Source organism: Pyxicephalus adspersus, chromosome 11 (assembly GCF_032062135.1).
Source record: "Pyxicephalus adspersus chromosome 11, UCB_Pads_2.0, whole genome shotgun sequence".
NCBI lineage: Eukaryota > Metazoa > Chordata > Amphibia > Anura > Pyxicephalidae > Pyxicephalus > Pyxicephalus adspersus.
This window is the reverse complement of record NC_092868.1, coordinates 56,382,160-56,390,390: the sequence shown is the minus strand read 5'-3', so window position 1 is coordinate 56,390,390 and position 8,231 is coordinate 56,382,160.

Below are 8,231 nucleotides of genomic sequence, written 5' to 3'. Positions count from 1 at the left end.
GAGTGCAGAGAAGGGGAACTAAACTAATAAAAGGAATGGAGGAGCTCAGCTATGAGGAGAGATTAGCTGAACTGAATCTATTCTTCCTTGAGAAGAGACGTATAAGGGGGGATATGATCACCCTGTATAAAAATATAAATGGTCCATATAGAGAACTCTCTTCCCCATTATTCACTGTAAGATCATTACAAAGCACAAGGGGGCGCTCATTGCATCTGGAGGAAAAGAAGTTTAAGCCCTGGATAAGGAAGGGATTCTTCACTGTAAAGTCTGTGAAAATGTGGAATCGGCTCCCTCAGGAAGTAGTTTAAGCAAATGTTATAGTTTGTTTTAAGAAAAAGCTGGATGATTTCTAGAAGCACAGAATATAACTGGGGATTAAAGCTTTAAACTAAAGATAACAGAGACTGCTGATCTAGGGAACATCCAATTGCTTCATGGAATCAGGAAGGAATTTTTTTCCCTTGTTGAAGCAAATTGTACCGGGGTTTTTTTACCTACTTTACCGGGGATAGGTTTATTTCCCTAGTGGTTGAACTTTATGGACTTGGTCTTTTTTCAACCTAACATAAAAATATGTTTATAATGATGAAAACACAGTAGGCATTCTAGGAAGGAAATTGTCTGGTGTTTAGCCTAAATTTGCCATTTTATTAGCTTTCCAAAACTCTTTGCAATACAGATCAAGAATTATGAGAGATTTATGGACAATCAAAGACTTCTGCCAGTTTGCAAATAGAAGAGTAAGAAGAATGATGACATCATTGTTGTGTTAATACACCTTGACCAATCCCAGGCTGGGGGCAGGTCAGTGACCAAACTGTGTTGCATAGCTGGAGTGGAGAAAAATGAGGTCACCCAAATGAAGTCACCCAGTTTGCTATGCTGTCCACCATGGATCACAAAACAAAATGCTTAAGTAAAAAACATTGTCCTGACATATTTTGCATTTAGCCGGAGTTCAGTTTTCGAGCCACAATCTCTCTTTAACTTGTAACTTTGTAACTTTGCCTTTCAAGCAATATCTGTATTTTTGTATTCATGAAAGGATTAAATATTTGATATTGAGGGGTAATGGACACATACATAAATAAGGCTCGAGCAGACTTTTTAATAAGTTGATTCACATTCAAGGCGTTGAAGAACATATTTGTGATGAAGTGCGAGTTTCAGCCCTAAATTAATGGCACGGAGATGTTAGCAATTTCCCTCTCAGCCTTTCCAATTTACATTCAGGTGAGGGGAAAAATGAGATTATAACCTGTTCTTTTTCTGCGGCGCAGCAAAACAATATGCATTATATCAGCGGCGTTATGAATTCACGGGGAATTCGCGAGAGCACCGTAGAGCATGTGAATAGCACAAAATTATTTAAAGCATAAATATGTAATTTTCGAAGCGAATATCAATTATGAGAGCCATGACTGAATATGTAGATTGCTTCATTCCTGCCAACAGGAACAGAACTTTGCACGAATAAACACGCCGCGCATATAATAGAGGGCTTTGTGGCGGCTCCGGGTCTCAGGGAGCTCAAAGGAGATTTGGGGAAAAGATGCTTTTTCTATACAATGAGTTTTTTTAAAAAAGTTGATGGAAATGTTCGGTTTTCGTCAAGTCTGCAAACTAATCTAAACAGAAGAAGTAAACAGAAAAGCAACAACTCGCTGTTAACCAGTTGTTTCATATTGTGAATTGTGATTGTTTTTTTTTAGTCCAGTCAATAACCAATGGGGGATGTTGCTGGAATTGGCACTTGATCAGTTGCATTTGTATTCAGTGGGCAGAGTTCTCATGGGCTAATGGTTTTCAAGACCAAAACCACCATTGGCAACCACCAGTCAATAGGAATGGTACCTGGTTCTTCCAATAGCACCTTGGTTTCTGGCTGGTTACAATTGCACATGGTGGCCAGTTCGCCATAGCTGGTGGTTGTTGGGGAGGGGGAATTGTTGGCAGAATGCACAACAATGCAGATGTCACAAAAGCCTTAAACTTGGTGTCCTATTATCTCCTGTACAGAAATACTTGCCAAGGGAGAAGAAACATAAGGAGCATACCAAGCTGGAAGAGCCTATCTGTTATCGGAGGGACAGAGCAGAATGTTGACTCCTCCATATGCTAGTGCTCCTTGGGTGTCCTATCAGTAGCCTGGGGGTGCTGTCCTAAATTATTCTGGGTCTGTGGGATCACATTGGGCCTGATTTATTAAAGCTCTCCAAGACTGAAGAAGATGGACTATCATAGGAGAACCCGAGAATCCAACAAGTTTTTAAGTCAGTTGCTATTAGTTGGCAAATATTTTCAATCCTGGACCAAAGCTATTCCAAGTTTGTTGAATCATTCAGAATCTCACATGGTAGTCTATCTTGTGATAGTCCTGGAGAGCTTTATTAAATCAGACCCAATGTGTGATGTAGTGGAGATAACTGGGTTGCCAGACTGGCACAACAGAGTCATAAGCAGTTTCCATTAGTGCATTTTAGTTGTATGTTTGATTAACGTTCACCCTGGAATAAAAATAAAAATTGGAACAATGTGTCTGTAACCCTTTAAAGCTATCCTCGGTTCTGTCTGATATAAGAAAACAACAGAGATTTTGGATTGGCAGCCCCGTCGTGGTCACCTGTTCTGTGTGGCCCTCAATATGCTGTCATGCTAATTGATCGTCGCTCAGTGCGGCTAATGCTCGGATTACAAATCCGTTCTTGATATCCTGAGGATTCATTCTTGGCAGTGACTGCCTTGGCTGCTATTAATTCCTGTGTTTAACATAAATTACTTCGAGGCAATTGTTATAACAATGGGCTTCCGAGACGCCATGAGATGAATATTGAATCAAATAGGATTTAGGAGAGGATATTGCCGACGTAAGGTGTGAATTATTTGCACGCCATCCCAGCTGCGGTCAAGTTGTCAGGGATTAGAAGTATCTGAGACAATTCATTTTGCTGTATGCAGGAACATGCTTAAAGAAAAATTCCACTTTGGTTTGAAAAAAAAAATCTAACATTCATAATGTCATCATTTTAGGATTCCGACAGCAAATATTTGCTCATTCAAAGATGGCTATATCAAACTTGTTTTTACTGGTGAATAATTTATAACATGCTGGTATATCTTTCTTCCCAATCAGGATATTTTAGAAGGGTGTGTGTTATCTTACTAGTATGGAATATGGAGGAAATGGTGTAAGCAGATAGAAAAGTATCCAATGGGGTAGTAGGTGCAGGACATGGACAACTGAAAGAAGAATCCAAGACGGAGCTGGTCTTTGTCCACAGGAAGAAAAGGCTTGATGTGCATTGATCATGGACCACCATAAGAAGAGGCAGAGTGGAACTGATCACTAATCAATAAAATAAGAAAAATAATCAATATAAAGGCTGAATGGGAGCTGGACATTGACCACTGGGAGAAAATACTGAATAGTAGCTGGACATTGATCACTGGGAGATAAGGCTGAATGGTAGCTGGACATTGATCACTGGTAGACAAAGCTGAATGTTAGCTGGACATTGATCACTGGTAGACAAAGCTGAATGGTAGCTGGACATTGATCACGGGTAGACAAAGCTGAATGGTAGCTGGACATTGACAACTGGGAGAAAATGCCAAATGGTAGCTGGTCATTTTCCATTGGTAAAGGAAAAACCTGAATTGGAGACATTCATGGGAGACAGAGTGAAAGGCAGTTATGAACTATTGAAATAAAAGACCATGGAAAGCTAGTCATGGACCAATAGAGAAGAAGGGCAAAAGTTCCTCAAGAACCAGTAGAATAAGAAGCAAAGTAGGAGGAGAGAATAGACTACTGAGAGAAGAGGCAGCATGGGAGTTGGTTATGGACAGGTGGGAGAAGAGACAGAGTGGTAAGAAGTTATGGACTACTGGAAAACAAAGCCATGAAGAAGTTGGTAAAAGGCCATTGAAGAAGAAGTAGAGCAAGAGCTGGTCATCGACCAGTAGGATAAGAGCGGGGGGCAGTTATGAACTATTGGCAGAAGAGACAATGTGGAAAGCAGTTATGGACTTCTGAGAAAAAGAATAAAGTGTGATCTGGTCAGTCACCTGGGAAATAAAGTGTGAGGTTGGTATGGACCACTGGAAAAAAAAGGAAGAAGGGAAGCTGGTCATGGATCAATAGGATAAGAATCAGAGAAGGAGCAGGTTATGGACCACTTAGAAGAAGCAGAGCAGAAGTTCTAGGCCAATGAGAGAAGAAGCAGCATGGGAGTTGGGCAGAAATCACTGAGGTTAGAGGCAGAGCAGAAAATATAGAGCAACTAGAGTAGAGGCAGAGTGGAAGATGTCCATAGATAAATGGGGAGGAGGCAAAGTGGAAGCTAATCACTGACTACTGGGAGTAGAGACAGAATGGAAATGGTCATGAATCAGTGGGAGTGGGGGTAGATTAGGTTATAAATCACCGGACGTAGAGGTAGATTGGAAATGGTCATGGATCCTTAAGAGTAAAGGACAAGTGGGAGATGGTCATGGATTACTGGGAGCAGAGGCTGATGGAGAGCTGGTCATATATCACTGATCTAGAGACAAAGCTGGAAGTTTAGACCACTGGAAGTAGTGGCTAGTGATTGACCAATGGACATAAAGTCAGATGGGAATGATCTTTGTCAACTGAGAGTAGAGGCAGAATGGGAGCTGCTCATTAAAAACTGGGGGAAGATCAGAAACTCCAGACCACTAGTAGAGTAGGGGCAGAGTCAGAGGTGGTCATAGATCAGTGGGGTGGAGGCAGATTTGATACTAGTAAGCAGAGGCAGATTGGAAGATGGCCATGGATCACTAAGGGTAGAGGGAGAGTCAGTGATGGTCACAGATCAGTGGGGGTACAAGCAGATTTGAAGCTGGTCTTAGATAATTGGGGTCAGAGGCAAAATAAGAACTAATGATTGTCCCCTGGACATAGAGGCAGAGTGAGACTTTTTCATGAAATACTGAAGGAAAAGAAGAACAGAAACTATAGACCACTGGGTGTAAAGTCAGATTTGAATCCAGTTGTGGATCACGGTTAGTAGGGGCAGGGTGAGAGATAGTCATAGATCACTGAGAGCAGGTGCAGAACAGAAACTATGGACCACTGGGTGTAGAGGCAGAGTGGAAGATGGTCATGATGGTCATGAGTAGAGGTATATTTGAAGCTGGCCATAGATAACATGGAGCAGGGGCAGAGTGGGAAGCCAATCAGTAATGACCAGGAGCTGAGGTTGAGTGGGAGATGGTCATGACACTGATGAGGAAGAGCAAAATCTCTAAACCACTGGGGGCAGAAGCAGAGTTGGAGCTAATCAATGATGACTGGGAGTAGCAGTGGCACGGGAGATGGTCATACCACACCAATGCAGAAGAGAAGAAACTCGAGACCAATGTTCCTCAACCTTTCTAACATGGGTGATCTTCAAGAAACCCCTGGTATAGTTACTATATCCTCAGCTCATAGTACATTAGCTTTGGTGGTTCGTGGGAAAATGTTTCATACATTGATGACCTGTAGGAAGAACATCACCCTTACAGATAGCCAAAAACATCATTGGGGTGACTTACAATGACCTGAGATGCACAAACGGCTCATTGCTCAAGGAACCCCCAGCAACCTCCCGAGGAACCCTTGTTGAGTAGGGGGCAGGGGGAGAGTGGGGGCAGAGGTGAAGTTGGCCATGAAATTAAGGAAAGGCAGACTATAGTACCAAAGTAAATGTAAGTCAAGAATGGGCACAGAAGAGGCTTTTTAGGGTAATAAAGGAAACCGTGAGCATCTTGTAGAATCAAAGCAAGCACTGTTCCATTTAAACATGAAATGAAATACAGGAACATTTTAAGCATCGATGTTGGTATTGAGAAGAAAACATTTTTTTCATGTATTTATTTATTTGTGAATAATTTGCACTCCCCCTTCCCCCGGGATTTGTTACTCTATTGATTTCTTCCCTTTGCCGGAGTAACTTCACCATAGTAACTAACAGACCAGCCAGAGGATGTCCCATTATCTCCTGCAGATCAGATTTGGCTTAAAGCAAATGTAAGTCCTAACTAAATGCAATGTGGTTTGTTCATCTTGTATCATTAATAATTGTATTTTTTCGAAAAATGCTTCTTTTTACTTTTTTCTCATTACTTGTTGCAGCTCTGATGTTCTGTAGCTTCCTTTCCATTACTTATTTTCCATGTGAGGTTCCTTATGGTAACAACAATGAGCCTGATTATTTAAACTCTCCAAGGCTGGAGAGGATACATTTTCATCAGTGAAGCTGGGTGATCCAGCAAACCTTATCATTTGTAAGAGATACTTATATTACAATGCCAGGAGATTCTCCTTTGTCGGGCATCCTCTCAATGATTGCAGCTGTGGCTGCGTTCATTGACAAGGGTGTGCGATCCCCGGGGCACTAGAGGTTAATAAACCAAAAACAGGGGGATTCCCAGGGCTGAATACAGCTCTGGGAATCCTCCTGTTTTAATTTCTTCTTCCGATGGTTTCGCAAAATCAATTTGCCAAAATTTTGCCAGAACTATTGGAAGTTGTCGTGAGAATCCCAGAGGGTATAAGTCCCCAAATAAGCTTCTTCATTGCAGAATCACCTTTTATTATTTTAATGATATTTAAATCTATTGACTTTGGAGCTTTTATGAGATTTTTCTGATTGGGTTTTTATATATTTTATGCTATTGGGGGCAGGAATATGTCACCCAAACCAACCAATCAGCATGAACTATAGGAAACCCATTTAGACTGAAGGTCTTCTTTAATGGAACTCTTCTTTAACTAAAACAAAGTTCATCCATCCAACTTGTGAATTTATTGGCTGCGGCATTTGATCCCGCGTCCTCTTTGTAATAAGACGTTCTCCAATTTACAGCTTGCATGACACAAAGAACTCTTTATGGTTCCAATTAAACTCGCCACGGACAGTTTTACAGCAATATATGTGTTTTTTAGAACACTCCTTAAATTTATACATTTCTCTACGTGCTTAGAATAAGGGCGGCTGAAATAAATCTGGGAGGCGGCGGGATTCTGGCCTAGGAGGGCCTCGTAATATATTTAACTTGTTTAAAACTCTCTACTTATTCCAGGAGACATTTACTAATCAATGAGTCAGCCTGGATCGGCTTTGACTGATTGGAAATGCCAATAGTATATCAGATGTGATAAAAGTGAGGCGTCCTAAATTTCCTGCTAGGAAATTGATTTTGATCATCCGCAGGGTTTTAGTCTTTTGTCCTGCCATGTACGTCTTATTAAATCTGCGACTGGCCATCAATACGGCATGTTTTACAAGATACGATTGCAAGATGTGGAATTGAAGGAATCCAAAGCCAAAACTATATATTTTTGGGTTAAATGGGGAAAGATAGAAATAGGGGGAATCCAAAGGCTGGAGGACTATTTCGAGGACTTACTTGGTTGACTCTTTTTACAGCCCATGGACAATATCTGTACTAGTGTTGGTCGATTAGCTCAGTGTTCAAACAGATATTTTTCGGGTGATTGAACGCCGAATTCGAACACCATTAAAGTCTATGTGGGGGAAAATTCTGTTTTTTTTCTTGACTGTGTAGAACTGCAAAAGCAATCAGGGGAGAGGAGCTGACAGCTCCGCTTCTCTGATTGCTTTTGCAGCCCTAGCGTAACTGTAGTATGTGTTCTTATAGAGATAGAGATTCTCTATCCAAGAACACAGGTGTCCCACGGGATCCCCGGGCACTAGAGGCTATATGAGGACAAGTCTCCCTATTTATTCACCTCTAGTGCTCTGTGATTGGCTGAGGAAAGGAAAATCCTGATGACGCTTGAGCTGTCATTAGGGTTTACCTTTCCTCAGCCAATCACAGAGCACTAGACTTGTCCTCATTTAACCTCTAGTGCCCGTGATCCCACACTCACAGAAGGATTCCCACTGCTTTGCAGCTGCGGGAATCATCCTGTCATTGTGGGATAACCTGTAAAAAAATAAAAGTTAGTTACACAAATCACACACCTTCAATAAATTACTTTAACATTAAAGCCTCTTTTTTTTTACACATTTTTTTACACATGAATTTGCAAAGTCGAATCCCGTGTTTTTCAGGTTGTGTCTATCCGAATTCGATCAGTCATATTCGGGTCGAATATGAGGACAACTCGAATTCGAACACCAACACTAATCTGTACCACCATCTATTATCCACCATGGAGCCAGCCAGGCCCAAAAAAAAGGACCAGGCAAAAT